Source organism: Oculina patagonica, chromosome 4 (genome assembly GCF_052425735.1).
Source record: "Oculina patagonica isolate OP01 chromosome 4, crgOcupat, whole genome shotgun sequence".
Lineage (NCBI taxonomy): Eukaryota > Metazoa > Cnidaria > Anthozoa > Scleractinia > Oculinidae > Oculina > Oculina patagonica.
Window position 1 is genome coordinate 27,782,849 of NC_135761.1, and position 18,227 is coordinate 27,801,075.

Sequence of the window (18,227 nt, forward strand, 5' to 3'; positions counted from 1 at the left end):
GAAATTTGTAGAATGCCGAATCTTCCGGTTTTGTTACATCATTCCTAACAACGCACAGGCATCCCAAACTCACAATTCGACCGAATGGTAGAGACGGACCATTATAACTAAACGTCTATAACACGTCAATGACGTGGGCATTTCGGGGGCGGCTCTGACTCGTGTACTTATTTGTTTCAAATTAAATCTGAACCTGTTGAAGTTCAACTGCACAGACTTCAGTGATCGCAGGTAACATTATATAGATCAACACTCTTAATTAATAGTAAAGTATAAAATAAATATTTTTGTTTCAACTAAATTGGTAACGTGCGTTACCGATCATTGGGTGTGGACAAAACCTGGGCCCAGGGCCATGGGCTACCCCTAAATTTTATTTTATTTTTTAAATTTAATGTTTTTTCAGACTATTATTCTTATCAATTATTTATTCATTAATTCTAATAATTTTTTATATAAACATCAATGAAATACTACTATACTTGTAAATAAAGGTGACGGTCCTACACGACTCCTACGTTCCTGACATTTGTACCTTTGCCGTTCTATGTTAAGTTCAGTCTTCCGACCTTATTTGCTTCTGACTTCTTTCTGAGGGTACTGTTTTTATTTCGAGGCATTATGTATTGAATAAGGAAGTGTCTAGAGGTCATTAGTCCGCGCTGCGTGGTTGAATGACACCTCTAAATCTGTACTCTGCCACATGTTGTGCTAGTTCAGTTTGTTTTGGCTCAATTCTATTTGCAAGATATGCTTTATGGTGGATTTCCACTGACGCGTAAATTTTTACGTGCGTGAAAAAAATTAGAGACAATGTATGAATGGCCTGCGTAAACGTGTACGCAAGCCGTTCATACATTGTCTCTAATTTTTTTACGCACGTAACAAATTACGCGTCAGTGGAAATCCACCATTAGTCTCTCATAATGTTGGCTCTGGAAGGACAAGATCTGAAATGTTCCGTGAAAATGTAACTACTTGCATTTTATTGACGCCGGGCCCGGCATTTTAATCAATACTGTTGCAAGACTATTGTCTTATCACGGATTATCTTGGTCCGGCTTCGCCAGAGACTGTTTCAGCTTTACTATGAAAAGGCTGAAAGTTGTTTCAGAGAGACATTCTGTGTTGTAAAGGTTATGCTTCTTGCATTATTTTGATCGAGCGCTCTGTCTTTTTAGCTCGATGTTTAGGATTTTTTACCTCCCTTGATTCAAATACATTGTATAGATTTGAAATTTTTCACGCGCAAGTCTGTTGACTATTAATTTTTGCGTTATGTATATGCCAGTATATGGTTCGGTTCAGGCAAGACCATGGTTTCGATCCTCCATGTGGATCTCATCAGTTGCCCGTATTTGGTTTTCTTTAGTTGCTAGCGCAACTTGTTCATGTGTGAGAATGTTAGATTCTGCGGCTTGACACAAACTGTTGGTGGTGTTAACCCTTCAGGGGCGGATCGAAAATGTATGGTTTCTATTGGCTAACAAAGTTAGCCAATGGCGTTGTGTTCTTTTCGATCCTCTCGTGTTTGAAGCTCTAGTGTGTTTCTTCGACGGCATATTTCTAGCTTTTTTGAGCACTCTATGGTTTGTTTTAGCGTGGAGATGTTTTTGAGGTATAACACATGTTCGTTCTGCAAACCCCTACCAATAAACGGGATTGATGCTATGAGTTGTGTGCGTATTTTTCTTTCTTTTCACTACTTGATGTCTGTTGAGTGCAGTCGTTTGTATTGCTCGCACGAGGTAGAACGGGGCCCTTCCAGAAATCAACAGTCAATTGTAATTGAATTGTTTTCTCGGCCATGATTGTGCACGTCCAGCGCGCATTGTCTTTCAAAGAGAAATTGGCCTCGACTTCTTGAGGTGCTGCAAAAGTAACAGCCGCTGATATCTTGAGACCCGAGTTTGCAGCTCAAAAATAAGAGCCACAGCTTTTCTCTTTCTTTGGCCGCCAATTCGATTTGATCGTGATCGTGATTCATGACAGATTTACCTCGGCTATTTAAGCCAGTATAAACACTGTACAAATGTACTATCTTTTAACATCTTACAGCTGTACTTCAACTAGAAAGGACTCAAATCAACTTCTCTACAATAAATACGAGGATCGTTTACGGCGAGCAAGGCAAACACTCAATAATTCATTGATAAGTTGGAACCCCAGGAAAAAACCCTGCTGCTTGTTTTCAGCTTTCCTTATGTAATAATTAATGATAATATATAGAGGATAATACATGTTTGTGAGGCTAAAGCACAAAAATAGCTTAAAGTTTTGTTTGCTGTCGTTTTGCATATCATGTGAGACATACCTTATTATAGGAATTAAACGATACATGTAATTAACGCGAATTTCAAAAATTCGCGTTAATTACATGTACCTTACTTTACGTCATTGTAAATTAAAAGCACACTATTTTTCAGCATTGTTATTTTAATACACCTTTATTTCCGGAAAAGTTATGTTTAAACGACATCTACTTCTCCGTGAAGGCTGCAGGAATAACAGAGGCAGCGGAAAGCACGAGGACGGGATGTACTCCATCCCTGGATCCATTCATTTAATATTAGTCACTATTTGGTCTGTTTAAGTATCTTTGTTGTGTATAGTAAACAATTCCTACCGGAGCCCTTACTCTCAATCACCCCGGTAATAGTTAAGTTATGGGAACGAGGCGACTCCGAAGGTGAGAGAGAGCGAGAGCTCCAATACGGCAAGTACAGAGGTCATCGCTGCGGGGAGGTGGGTGGGTCGCCAATGCTTCAGTCCTCCAGCACTTCACGAAAAGACAGAATACACGTGTACTGAGAAGCTATATATATACCTGTACATAGTCAGCGGCATGGCTTGCAGTTGCCAAAGTAACTGGGCACGTGGAATAGGAAATTAGGGTGTTTGTTCGCGCGGGCCCCGGTGAGAATAGGACAGAGTGCAAGGTTTTAGATAACCCCTTTCGGGACAAGCCGACGCGGCGGTTAATCTCGCCTCCAGATACAACGATAATAAGTGATCTTTTTATATCTTTCCATTTCATTTTTCCTCTTTTTTAGTTCTCTTTTCTTGTTTTTTTTTTTTTTTTTTTTTTTTTTTTTTTTTTTAAGTTTCCCATTTCTCTCTCATCTTGTAATTTGAGTCTTCTTTCTCTCAATATCTTTTTGTTAATCTCTTCATTTCTTTTCTACTTTTTTCTTTTTTTTTTCCTTCTCATTTCTTTTTCTTACTTCTTCTTTCTCTTATTTTTATCTCTTCATCTCTTTTCTTTTTTCTTTTTTTTTCCTTTTCCTCTTTTCTTTTTCTAACTTCTTCTTTCTCGTATCTTTTTATCTCTTCATCGCTTTTTTCCTTTCTTTTTCTTCTCTCCTTTTCTTTTTCTGACTTCTTCTTTTTCTCATTTTTTTTAACTCTTCATCTCTTTTCTTTTTCCTTTTTTAACTTCTTCTTTTCCATCTCTTAATTTCCATTTTTTTTCTTTTTTTGTACGTTTCTCCCATGTTTAAGCTTCTCCTCCTTCCTCCTCTTCCCGTTTTACGCTTTTTATTTTGTCTGTTCCCTAAATAATGTAATTAAACAATAACACAAGAAATGACAAACAATACCGACAGCTAACGAAGGGACAATAGGAAAGTAGAACAAAAGGTGAGATCGCAACGCAACCAAAAAGGTGTGACATACTAGTTGAAGAGGTAATCAACAAGCAATGAAATATAAAGTACCAGAAACCACACCAGAAATAAACTAAATACTGAAATACCATGCAAAAATACCGATAAATAAAAAATGCAGAACAAATACCAAAGAAAACACTAAGGGGGATGAATGAAAACACGTGGCGTGAGACAAAGCGACGAAAACTAAAGGCCATGAAACGAAATATAGGGACAAAAAACCGAGTAATGAACAAAACCTTAAAAATAAACAAACAGACAATAAAACCAGATCGGATAAGTAGAACCCAACTAAAAATACAGAAAACAGGTAAAGGGAAGAAACGAAAAAGCGAGGGAAGGGCCGCGAATGAGACAAATACACCATAACTCGGGACGCGAAGGTAGCTTCACAAACACCGCAAACAACACAATGCAAAATAAGTAGAATAGGCTAAAACCGTATAACAAACTAAACCTGGTTGAGGAACGGAAGACTAACATGCGAGCGAAGACCCAGATAACAGACCTCGGACTCTTCTCTGTAGGAATTGCTAGAGCGCTAGCGGGTGGTGTATTTGCAGTTGGCACGCTTGAAATAGAGAAGCAGCGGTGAAGTGAGGATAAACATGTTGAACGTATAAACGAGTCAGATGAGTAGCCAAAACTCCAGGATAAGAGCACCAGGAATGTGTAATGGGCAGAAGGAGGGCGCAGCTATGACGCTAGAGTAAACGAGGAGCCGATGCCAAAGTACGCCAGCACTTCACGAAAAGACAGAATACACGTGTACTGAGAAGCTATATATACAGTGGAACCTCGATTTAACGAACCTCTATATAACGAAGACCTCGGTATAACGAACGATTTTCTTCAGCCCGGCCAAAGTTACAGTAAAATGTATGGAGCAGTACCTCGATATAACGAACCTCCATATAACGAAATCCTCGTTTTAACGAACACAATCTGGGAGCCCAAACGTAAAATGTACCTCGATATAACGAATTTTAGTTAACACGCGACAAAACATGAATGTAAAACAGACCAACAAGGATGAAAATACTTTAATCCTAACAGGAAAACAACTTCAAAGACATATGCCCATACCAACGTGGAAATTAAACGTTAAAGCACAAATGTAATTTTTGACAGGCGCTCAGACAGTTCAGATCATTAAATACTGGGTAGTGCAACGTCACAGCGTTAAAAACAATTATTAACTATACCTCGATATAACGAACATTTTGGTTGTTTTTCCGCAAATTCGTTATATCGAGGTTTTCGATATAACGAACCCTCGATATAACGAACAAATTTCCCCAGTCCCTTGGCTGTTCGTTAAATCGAGGTTTCACTGTATATACCTGTACATAGTCAGCGGCATGGCTTGCAGTTGCCAAAGTAACTGGGCACGTGGAATAGGAAATTAGGGTGTTTGTTCGCGCGGGCCCCGGTGAGAATAGTTTACCATTCTCACTCATTAATTATGCCGCTCATTGTCCGGCGTGGATAAGATATGGGAAAAGATTGTGGCCGAGGCAATGAGCGACTGGGTGATAAAGCACTATAGCTGTGTATTACGTCGCCGAAGGGGAGGTGGGAGGGTCGAAAATTTGTTCGGACTTCCCGGCTTGCGTATCTCTTTCGAAATGTCCCGAAACTAAGCAAAGAGATCTTTAAATACCGCGATTGTGCACATGCTGATTAGGCATTACATAATACAACTATCTATAAACAAACAGGGTTATGTAATCCACGCACTTGTGAATTCCGCGTCATAATTATGAATGAGAATAGTTTACCATTCTCACTCATTAATTATGCCGCTCATTGTCCGGCGTGGATAAGATATGGGAAAAGATTGTGGCCTACGGCTGCTCACGCACCTTGCTGCTTCAGTATAAACGCCAAAAGATCTCCGCATTTACAGGAAATAATCCACAAAATACACCTTCTCCCCAAAACTCAGAAAACCCCTCAAACCCCAACCGGTATATCCAACCACGAGAGAGGCCCAACCCAGCTAGTGGGGTTACTTCCCTATACCATATCATAGCATGTATTTAGATCGTGGCTTACAATGAGAGTGAAGTTAAGAGTAAAGAAAACGCCAAGACCTAAGGCGGACAGAATAACACCAGTGATGTCTGCCGAGAAAGGAAAACGAAAGACAAAAACGAAAAAAGAACAAAAGGGAAAAACCCCACTAGCCAAGCCGGACCAGGAATCCGTCGTAAACGGATTATAGGGTGTAAATTAGAATACCCTTCTGATCGCGACAAGGCCAGTGGAGGGGGTGGACTGACTATTTTTTTTTATTATTTTAAAATGACATAATATTTTGAATTGTTAAAATTCTAGCTAGGGGAGAAGTAAAAGATAAACATAACTCCCGTATAACCCAGGTTGTAGCGTCTAAACGTGGATAAAATGCTTAACTCCGTGGATAAAAACGGCCGACCGGCGAGCTTTTAATAATTACAAACTAAACCTACAGAAATATACAATTGTCTATTTAAAGTTCCGCACTGGGATGTGTTAGGTAACAAACCTTACGTTAGCTCAACGTGTTATTTTTCTTGACATGAAAGCTTATCAATTCCAGACCGATAAACCATAACAAAGCACCTAACACACCAACACTTAAAAGGACCGACACATGACTGTTGCCAAATACCCTCGATACCCAATTCAAACTTTAAACAAAGACGACGCATGGCTCTTGCCAACTTAGCTCGACACACGAGCACACTTGAGACCAAAACCGTAACACGTCGTGAAACAAATTGTGCTCAACATAGGAGCGAACATAGCTATAGCCGACACACGGCATGTTCCAATTTCTACTCGACACACGAGCGAACGTTTTAGCTACAACCAACAGACAGCATCTGCCAATTTCTGCTCGACATACGAGCGAACGTTTTAGCTATAACAGCCGACACACGGCGTCTGCCAATCTCTGCTCGACACACGAGCGACGGAACGTTTTAGCTATTACAGCCGACACACGGCGTCTGCCAATCTCTGCTCGACACACGAGCGACGGAACGTTTTAGCTATTACAGCCGACAAACGGCAACTGCCAATTTCTGCTCGACACACGAGCGAACGTAAGCTACTACAGCCAACACACGGCTTCTGCCAATCTCTGCTCGACACACGAGCGAACGTAAGCTACTAAAGCCGTAATAAACGGGGTCCGCTAATAAATTGCCATAAACAGAACTAGATATAAAGCACACTACGCGATAAACAAACGAGATAGCAAGCGAAAAAGAAAGCATATAAATGTTTTAAAATACCGAGTAATTGTTGTATACGTTGTCCCGCTTCTCCGGAATGCTGTGGAACTGCAAAAGCGGCAGAGACTGGATATAAGCTGAAATACAGTGTAAGTCCTGTAGTTTTTATAGCAGCAGCAGGGTAGGTACAGCCATTTACTTGCTTGGGCTTCGGCGACGTACGGCGAGAGTATAAGTAAATTCGTCCGGACTTCCCGGCTTGCGTATCTCTTTCGAAATGTCCCGAAACTAAGCAAAGAGATCTTTAAATACCGCGATTGTGCACATGCTGATTAGGCATTACATAATACAACTATCTATAAACAAACAGGGTTATGTAATCCACGCACTTGTGAATTCCGCGTCATAATTATGAATGAGAATAGTTAGTTAGTTCTCTTCGCGCCATGAAGCGCATAAGGCTGTAACTGTCTTACGCCAATTATCAGAATTAAACCTCAAGTTCTGTTGTTGGACGTTGTTGTTTTGTCTTTTAAATAGCGTAGTTTGCTATAAAAATTACTACGCATCAAATTCGCGTTAATTAACTGCATGTAAGCACACACCACACGAGAATTCGCGTTAATTAAATGCATATTAACATAAATTTGCGACAATTCGCGTTAATTTTATTACGCGTACATTTTGTTCGCGTTGTTAAAATGCTTCGTTATATTCCTATAACTAGTGGTAACCACAGGTTAGAAAGTGCGGGCCTTGACGCACTTAGAAAAGGTACTGGTACGAGAGTGCGTAATTTTAGATGGCAGTGTCGATAAATAAATGATTAAATGGACAAAAGACAATTATCCCGAGTTACGCGTCACGCAAGGAATGCATGTTTTTTATCGTTTTGGGAAGTGTTATCGAGCACGCGGTGTGAATTGAGATGTGATTTTTCTAAGTCGGTAAACTCGCTAAGCTGTGCTCGCCGTTTATTAACGTGGCGCGATTAATGATAAATCACGCTTAATTGCCGCTAACCGGCCGCGAACCAGTCAGAGTTGTTTTTTGTCGGATTGACAGTTTAGTGAACTGAAGTCAAGCACGCGGTGTGAATTGAGATGTGATTTTCCCCGGTCGATAAACTCGCTATGTTGTCAGTGTTATAACGAATTTCTCGAGAATAATCATTCGCTTTGCCGTGGTTTATGCGTGATACAATCAGAGCAAATTTTCGCAAAAGCAACAACCGTAAAACAAGTCTGCAAATTGTAATGTTTGCAATCTTCCATGTGACAGAAGCCAAGATCTTATGTGAAAATCGTTCTTGGAGAACAGATTTTCTCTTCCGGTGTTACGACAAACTGTCGTGATTGACACATTTTTCGCATCCCGATCGTTCTTAGTGGAAGAACAAAATTTTCAACTTCCGTTTTCTGTTCGCTTTTCATTAACGTGGCGCGCACGCGTAAAACGCAATCCGCTGGTCACTGTCCTCTTGGGCCCGCAATAAGGTAGGTAGAATGCCAATCTCGTTCCCAGAGTCCACGTTCCCCTTGACCAGCGGTCGGAAAACGAGGGACTCTGGGATAGAGTGTTTTCCGTGACAGGATTCTTGTCCTTCCGGTAAAACTGCGCAAGCGTAAGGGTCTTTGACAAGATGGCGTCTGCCTTGGAGAGTTTATTTCACGAAGCTATCGAGTTTTCGTTAGAAAAACTAGGTAGACCCGAGCTTGAATTGGAGAAGGAACCGTATGATGCCATACGAGCAACAGGACGTGCTAGCTGTGTTGCCAACTGGATTTGGAAAATCGCTAACACGTCAAACGCTACCAGCGATTTTTGACTTCGTTCGACGGCTGTGAGCCTGAAAATCAAGATGCTGTTATGCTAGTTGCGTCTACTCTAAGCTCAACCAACTGAAAAAGTTAGAAGCCTTTCTTAAAGTCTGCATCCTGCAGAGTATCGAAGAAGATGAAGATGAACAGAAAATAACCATTCTTACTGAAAAAAATTGTTAAATTATGTAGTTTGATTTTTGCACATCCAGAGGTCTTCGTCGATATAAACAGGAAGGTGGCCAAAATGCTTAAAACAAAGGAGTTAAACAAGAAAGTACAAGTTGTGGACGAGGCACACTTGGTTCTGCAATGGTATTGTTACTATTTTTTCGTATTGTATATTTGTATTGTTTTTGTATATTGTTTGTTAATAGTTTTTAAATATTGCAATGGTAGCAGATTATTTTGCCCAATAATTTGCCCTGTTCCCCGAAGTTTTGTTGACCCAATGAAATGAACACTGTGAAGAGTAATGTTTGAAAAATGTAATGATATTAAGCGATAAATATACTTGTACACTGGTAGACTACAGCACCAGTTTATGACTATATGTCAGCGAATACTTTGGGGTTTGGGGCGACTGTGCGAGGGAGCTGCATAACTTGCATCCATTGCAATACATGTAACTATGTAGGACACTTGGTGACTGCTTTTACAATAAAGAGTTTCGATTGCTTTAATTGTTTATTGTTTTTTATTCAGCAGTTAGTTGATCTATGACAACCTACTACTCACACCAAGGCCACCTGACAAAATGTTGTGCAAATTGATAATTGAAAACCTTGGATGTCAAAAATAGATGTCAACAAATTATCAATGTAAGCAATCTGCACACAAAAGCAATAAATTTATGACCTTTGCGTTTGGTATAACACTTGTACACTATTTGCCAATTTGAAAAGAAATTGCTTGGGTGCCCTTGGTTGGAGTAGTTGCATTGTAACATGTATATACAAGTTACAACATTATACACCAATAGAGTTGTTTCTGATTTCACTCAATCTCTTTGCTTGACTTGTTTTGTGGAGTAATTATTGTTTCTTCAAAGTAGAGAGTTCTTTTAAGATGTTATGTCTTTTTTTGGGAATTAAAAAAGGTTTTCATAATTACCACTCAAATCAATTAATTTTGGTCAAGAGCTTAAAATTGACTAATAAATTTGTTGTCTATTCCAAGGTCCACATTCAGACCAGCATATGCAAAGATTGGCTTTCTTACAAAATTATTGCCCTCAGTGCCAGTACTTGCACTAACTGGAACTGCCACAAGAGCTTGAATATCTGACACCTTGAGTCTTTTAAATCCAGTTCTCATTGAATGCAACGCAAACAGAGAGAACAATAATTTATTGGAGCCAATTGTTGCTCAGCTAAAATTAGAAAAACTGAATATGCCCCTCACCCTTATTTATGGAAACTTAGAAACCATTTCAGACTGCTTTGTTTTTTTAGCCGATATCATGCACAGTATCCTGTCAGTGAAAAAAAAGGAAAAGAAAAGTCCATAAACTGGTGAATGGCACATCAAAGCACCAGGTTCTGTGTGTGACCGTGGCTTTTGGAATTGGAATTGCCTGCAACAACATTCGTAGAATAATTCACATTCACCATTGGGGTACCATATACAATGGAGGGATACTGCCAAGAAGTACAACAGGGGAAGGGGACTACCTAGCGAAAAAAAGGGGGTACTTAAATGAAAATTTGAATTAAAAGGATACCAATCTGGGCATGGCTTAAAAATGTTTATGTCTAGATTTTTTTTATTTACCTGTACTTGCAATTAAAACACTAATAAATGAGGTCTTGACAAATAAAAATACTGTTGTTGTTGTTGTTCTGTATTAGGGTGTCAAGCTCCTATTTTTTGGCCTGCTTCCTTTTTTCTCCTATTTTTCATGAAAAATTCCTATTTAACCTTTTATTTTTAGGGTCTTTTACCAAGTGTATAGATCAAAACATTTTAAAATAAATATTTGAGATAAAATTATAATAAAATGAACTTTGATACTGTTTTTAAAAATCTTTCTTGCTGCTTATTTTTTCACATTTTTAACAACTACATGTATTTACCTAAATATTAAACCTTATTCCCTTCCCACTTTTGAAGGGAAATTACAGGGTACAAAGGAATTAAATTTTCCAGCTTGCCCCAGCCCTAGGTTAGTGGACACTAACTTCTTTGCATGCTGGAAAAGCACCCTGGGGAGGTGTTTGTAAATTAAATGTATTTTGTGAAGTACAGTGACATTCCAAAACTAAGTTAATCTGCTTGACATCCTCTTCAAGTCTGCTTATTTTGGGGGAGGCCCTTTATACAGGGTTGAGAGAAGGGGGCTTACATTCTTAAAGAATATACTGCATCTAAAATTTTAGTTGCATACAACTCTCTAAGAGCTATCACTAGATATAACCACATGGACTTTTATTTGGGAGGGCTTAATACTACTGGAAGGATTTTTGCTTTTCAGTTTTGGGGCCCCTTTTTGGATTTTTAGGGTCCACAGTAATTTGGCAATTGCTGCAGATGAGTTGATATTGGTAGTTTTTGCTCATATGGCAATGCCAGAGCATCAGGGCATGCGCTGGAAAAATCCAGTTCTTATTGCCTGTGGCAAGTAAATATTGCTCTTGAGTAAGTAAAAAAGAGCTTTGTTGTCTCAGTGGGCAAGTGAAATAAGCCTCAGCAGTCTTATGATTCAGAGTGATTATAAGAAATATTATTAAAGTGGGGGCAAGCAACAAAAACTGAAATTTTCTGGCCCACTAGGCAAGTGGATTTCAAAACATTTTTCCTGCCCTGTTTATTTGTGTGAATTACATCGAGGATACAAAATATGTCATTCTGTCTGTTAAATATTAAATACAGAAGGGGAGGGGGGAGGGGCTGTTGGGATCTTGGTGGGGTGTGGGAAGGGTACTCAAACATATTTTGTATGCCCCAAGGTCCAAACCCCTACCCTTTAATTAAATATTTTTGACAGAAAACTCATGAAATCCCTTCACTTATATGTACCTACAGCATGAAAAAGGTACCCCTTTTGGGTGGAGTCACCGTAGAGTCCCGGGTTGGAATTGTCAAGTGAAAGTTAAAACATGGAGAAAGGGTGAGAATTACTATTTTTTGCCACTGTCTTTCCTATTTTTTAAATGTCATTTGTCACTTGACACCCTGCTGAATTAAACACAAGCAAGGTTTTAAATCTATCATTCTCACCCTAGGCAAAGCAAGACAACAAGCATCCCATTTTTCCCTTTCATATTCCTCTGGATCTATGCTTTTCCTTTGTTATTATTTTGATATGATAATTGACATGTCTTAATAATAATTTTGTGATACTGATTTTTCTTAATCCAGTTCATATCTTGCTCAAAAAGCAGAATTTTACCAGCAGAATGACTGCTGCCCAAAGTAGTGGACCATGATGGAAACTCAAATTAACCCGAGGCTACCCAATAACTACCCTGAATACATTTTAAGCCCATAACATAAATAGAGGGTGCAATAACAGAAATGATTTTATATTTTTGGGTTAAATTTTCTCTTTGGTTGCAAATGTTTCAACCAGTTTGATTTTTTTTTCTTTGCAACAAGGATAATATAATCATTCCTCTGCTGATTAAGTTCAGACTTGCTCATAAGATACTTTACATTTTCATACTTTAATACCAGTCAAATGACATTAAATCCTGCCTTATTGAGCTTACTCAGTTATCAAACTTGTAAAGAATAAAACTCAACAAACTTACTAACTGCCATGATTTCCATGACAGTTCCCTCAAGAACTGCTGATCTTCATGCATTTTTTTGTTATTCAGCATAACAACAACAGTTCATAAGGGTTAGTAACAATAAACACAACGTCTGGTCAATTTAATAAAGAACAGCTTTATTTAATATAAACTGTGTACAATATAAAGCAAAGTCAGACAATGAAATTTGAAAAGTTCACATCATTTTGCAACTTTACAAACCTCACTATTACGTAGACCAGATTTTGCCGGTTTTAGCACTCCTTTGCTTGGTTCAGCGGCTGGAAGAGGCTGCATTGTTTTTGGCAGAATTCTAACCTTGCTACCAACGTGAGACTCCGTCATTTCTTTATGTGCTACACCATTTACACTCGCACGGGTTTGGTTGGATTAAAGCAAACTTTTTGTCTCGTTGCGGATTCACTTTCGATTCCTTCGCGTTTTCCTTGTTTTGCTGCACGTTCCTTTGCTGCAAAAGAACTTTCTTCAATCTTTTTCCCTCGGTCGTAAGCCTATAAATTTAGCTTGCTGCGATCAGTGGGGTATTACAATTTCTCCAACTATATTCCTTCATCGCTTTCACTGACACTAAGACCTGTTACGTTCTCTATTACACTTATAACGCTCTCACTTTCGGACTTAAATCCAAACAAATAAATTGGATGGCTAGCGAAGCTGGAATTGCAGCATCTACAAACGTGTTGTCGATCTGTAGGTCGAGGCACAGATTTCACAGGAGTTTTGTCCGCCATATTTTCCCGGTGTTTTGAACTCGACACCAGAGTTTCCCTCCCAACGCGGCAAACTCTGAATAATCTGGGAACGAAAATTGTGCTTCTTTTCGACTTCCGGTTCAACTGAGCATGCTCATCTTCTGCCAATGAAATGTCGCTCTCAAACACTCTATCCCAGAGTCCCTCGTTTTCCGACCGCTGGTCAAGGGGAACGTGGACTCTGGGAACGAGATTGGTAGAATGCACGAATGCACGCTGGTATGAAAACAAATCAGGAATCTTGATGAGCAGAATTATCTGCAAGCGCGTTAACCATGCACGTGCGTTTTGAATTTTGGTACACTTCAAAGCTGTTCTGCACGCGCGTTAACTATGCACGTGCGTTTTGAATTTTGTAACACTTCAAAGCCGTTCTCTGCCGAACAACAACGTGAAATGACGAAATTCTGCGTATTTTGGACAACGTCAGCCACGACGGCTAATTTTGGTTTTTCTATTTGGGGTTGAACGCTTTCTTTGAATATTCAGCGGGAGCTAGTTATTCTAGTTATTATTGCGGTTTTCAGTGAAATGCGAACTCTGAAATTCAAAATCCAACTAACGATTGCGTTTTTCGCTGCCGTCAATCATAATTATGGCGACAGCTAGCGAACCATGAAAAACAGAAACAAACAAAATGGATCGAAATCTACCAATCACAATCGAGAGACGTGACCCTTTGACCCAGGTGAAGTGAACGTCTGTTTCCCGAGAGGTCCGCTAAGATGATTGACGGCAGCAAAAAGCGTAAATCGTTGGTCGAGGATTGAATTTCAGAGTTCGCATTTCACTGAAAAGCGCAATAAAGCGATAAATAAGCAGAATGCGTCCGGAAAGCTGCGATATTCTCAAGTAAAATATAATTTTGCACCTTTTTGCACCAGACGTTGTCGACGACGTTGCCGTCGGTGCGGTCGTCTTCAAAAACACCAATTTTGACGTCACAAACTCGTTCCATTCCTTCATTTCAGTGCGCAGTCATTCAAAAACGTTTTCGTGAAACCTTCGGAAATCTTCGTATTTTTTGCTGTAATTCACGCTTTAAGGCTCGGAAAGCAAAATGTTTTCTTAATTTTTATACTCAATAATGGATAGTTTTAGCGTTTGGTTGGTTGAAATGGCATTTTGAAATTTCTGTTCATTTGACCTTTAATATTTAATCAGCTTATCAGTGCATCCTCATCTGCTATCACTTTATACAAATCAAAAGTGAATAAGGGAATTATTATGGCCACAGCTATCCATATCATTGGATTGAGGGTTTTAAAAAAGAACATGTGCATATCATTTCAATATTGCAATACAAGTGTAACAATTTTGTACATATAGTTAGCACAAATACAATATTTCTTTTATATCTCTTTTTCTTTTATGTTTTTAATTTTTAATTCTTGGGTCCTATAAATGCACAGCCAGAGTTTCGGGTACTGGTGGTCATTCCCGGGGAGCGGGGGGTACTACCATAAATTTCGGATAGGGGTTTGCCATGAAAGGTCATAAGACCTCATAAACCCTAACCCTATTTAAGGATAAAGAAAGCGAAAGTTTATAACCTTTTTAAGGCTTATAACCGAAAAATGGCACACTATTCAAGGGGAGAAGCGTTCCTTAATGACCCAAATAACGGCTAACCACACACGGCAAAACACAAATCTTTATAAAATCTCTTAACTAATACTTGAATGGGCAGTACATTTTTAAGTTACCTGTTTTTTTTTTTTCCTTTAGCTAGGCGTTCATTTTAGCGGATAGAATTGGTTATCAGCAGCAACACATATACACCTAATTGAAATAGCCTTATCATGTAAAAAAGCAAAAAAAAGCAAAAAGGAATGAATTAGCTTAATCTCAATTAATAGCTTGCATCATTCACAGCCGGGGAATCTATTTTACATGTAATATGAGAAGGAAAACCTGTTAATTATATTCATGACTGCTTTAGAAATTATTACAAAGCCATAAAAGTAGTTTGTCGGCTAATTAATTCCTATTTGCATTTTCGTTTTTACCGAATGGTAATGAAGGTATTAAAATGACTATTTATTTCCCTCACTGGCTCACTCACTCACTCACTCACTCACTCCATTCTGATATCAAACCGCAATTAATTTATGCGCTAAACGATAAACGTGCTGACAGGAAGGTCCTTTAACCCTTAACATGCTAAGCGCGGATTATTCCGGGATTTGGAGGAATGGCCATTCTGCCACTTATGACGTCACCAATTTACACGTCAGCAGATTTTTGTGATTTGCATCTTGTAGAGCTAGGATAGATCTTTCCACAGGACTATCCATCTTCAATATTGACTGCATTCCGACAGAGTTAATCGAAAAAAACACGATCAGTTTTTGGTGTAAAATTGGTGCTAAAACAGGCCAAAATACCCGTACTTGATCATGATCTCCTTTCCAGGGTTTTCCATTGATTCAGATCAAAACTTTTCAGGCCAGTAGAAGAAGTGCACAGAGTAAAAGATAGAGAGAATAAGAAAGCATGCGCCAAAGTAAAATATTGTACATTTTTCCATGGAAATTTCATCAAAATCTTCCTGCATTGTCAGAAAGTGCATTTTTAGCGAATTTAGAGAACTTTTGGACCGTAGGGCCAAGAAAATCGATTAACGGTTATAAAAAACGCGTTTTTAGGAATAATTTCAACATATTAAGGGTTAAACGCATTCAGCACATGTCAATCAGAAACAAATTATTCTTCAACCTCGTTCCCAGGGTCTCTCTCTTTCAGGGAACTAAATTGAATTTTCACAAAACAAATCGAAAGAGGATCACTTACACTTATCCTCTGGTGATAAAAGAGAATGGAATTTGCTCAACGAAGAGCATAGGCTATCAATGAGCCATTCACGTAAGAAAACATTCAAAGACGCGTTTTAGAAAACACAACATTCATGCACGTTTTTGTTTCGCGTCACATCATCTTCGTGTCACGTCATTCGTTCTTCATCTTTTTGAGTCGTGCAGAAACGCGCATCTTTCTCTCAAATTTTATTCGTTGCTTAAAATAACGCTTTACGTGCTGGCAGAAAAGTAAACATATTCACAAAAAAATTTACTTAATGCTAAAAAGGATCAAAGGTTACACTTAAATATTTTTGTGATGAAATAGAATTCAACAAGCTACGAAGCCTGAGAGCACGAACCATCAATGACGCAATTCCCATGGAAAAATAAAACATTCACAGGGAAATAAAGTGAGATTGTGTTACATTATTGAACGCTTATTTGAAGAAAAAAACTATCAATGACCCATTCACGCAAGAAAACATTCGAAGGCAAATTAAGTGAGACTGTGACATTACTGATAGCACCTATAGTCAGGTACCCAGGAGTCCAAAATGTGACACCCACGGGCATTTTTGTCTGATTTTTGGCAACATAGCTATTTGTACTAAATCGAGTACGCTGATTTCGAAAATCAATGTTGCCAAGCTTAATTCTTGCGTTAAGATGATGTTTTGATGCATTTAATTATGACGTCATTGTCCAAATAAGGAATTTTCTTTCCTTTAGCTATTTTAAACATAATTCGTCCAGAAATTCGTTCAAAACATTATTAGTATACTGTAAAAATGATTTTAACAATGTTCTGACAGTTTTTATACCGTTTCTATGAATATCAAGCCGTCCAGTGAGAATTGACCACGCCCTCTCATACAAATTCACTTTATTACGGGTATAGTGTTAACATTTTGTTGAAAAATGAATGTGATTCTTGTATTAATAGAAAGTTGTAATTGAATTGCTCCACAAACATCAGCGATGTTTGACATACACCATAACGACTGCTTTTATCCACAAAGAGAGTGGCAAGGAGAGACAGGAGCAAGATAATGAAGCTGACAATTCTCTACATTCCACACAACAAAATTCGGGTTATTCTTGTCACGGACAAATGAGACATTGCAAAAAATTGCCAAGAAAGATCTCGTGACTCTAGAAATAAAACAAGAACTTTTGATTGGACAGACTTAGCTTGAACGATTCGTGGAATGGAGGCTAGTATCTTCAGACAGAGAGGAAGAACGGGAACGGGAAGAAGGGATGGAAGACAAACTTTCATGACCTGTTCGCAAGAATAATCCACCTCTATTTGCCAGCCTTTATGAAGTCAAAAGTGCTGCAACTAGCCCCCAAAAGAGAAAGACTTTAAATTTGCATGGAAACCAGAGTATTCTTTGTTGTCTTGTGACAGTGTATGAAGGCAGGCGCGAGATAAACATGCAAGCCGTATTGTAGCATCTGAGGTATAATCACGGTGCCACTGTTTCTCACAGAAATGAACCCCACAAGTGTGAAACAAGTCAATTTTAGCAGACGTTCTCAGAGAAAAGGTCAAGTGCCTAGAGTCAGTTTGTTCTTCGATGGCTTCGCCCTGGTGGCAGCATACTAATTATGGTGGTAGCTATTGGCAAACCAAAAAATGCAAATGCTTTCGGCGGCTTTGCGGAATGTTACGTTAACACTGTTATACGGAAAGGTCCTGGATACCAGAGGATCGATGTGTTACTCGATGGGAGGCACTCCATAAAAGCAACGACAAGAAGTCGACGCTCCGAGAACACGGCGCTGCCTGTGAGCAGAGTCATTGAAGTACGTAAGAGAGGTTCGGTAGCGGCCGATGAAGTGGCGAGCATTTTTGGCACTAGGAGAAAACAAAGCGGACTTCGCACGGATTCTCTCAGATGAACTTATCTCGCAGGCACTGACTCTGCAATCGTAGTATATCTGGTGGTTTTTCATATGAAGTGGATTCTGCTCAGATCCTTGCCTAGATGTAGCCTTTTTGAGATCCAACCAAGAGGAAGCCGATACGAAGTTTGTTCGTTATGCAGTCAGTCTAAGCGGGCGTGTCGACAACATAATAGTTTCCACTCGAGGCACAGACTTGTTACTTCGAATTCTCCTGGCACATCGATCGCGCTAAGCTCTCATCAACAGTGTGGGTATGGGCAGGAACTTCAGAGAAT

The 18,227-nt window shown here is 39.1% G+C and overlaps 1 long non-coding RNA gene across 1 annotated transcript; it reads right to left on the reverse strand.

The window, feature by feature from the left end:
* Window positions 1-14,892: 14,892 nt before the first annotated feature.
* On the reverse strand, window positions 14,893-16,657 carry LOC144650114 (uncharacterized). Its single transcript, XR_013570016.1, has 2 exons — window positions 15,918-16,657; window positions 14,893-15,394 (listed from the first exon to the last, which is right to left on the reverse strand). It is a non-coding gene; the product is annotated as an uncharacterized LOC144650114 (long non-coding RNA).
* Window positions 16,658-18,227: the final 1,570 nt, after the last annotated feature.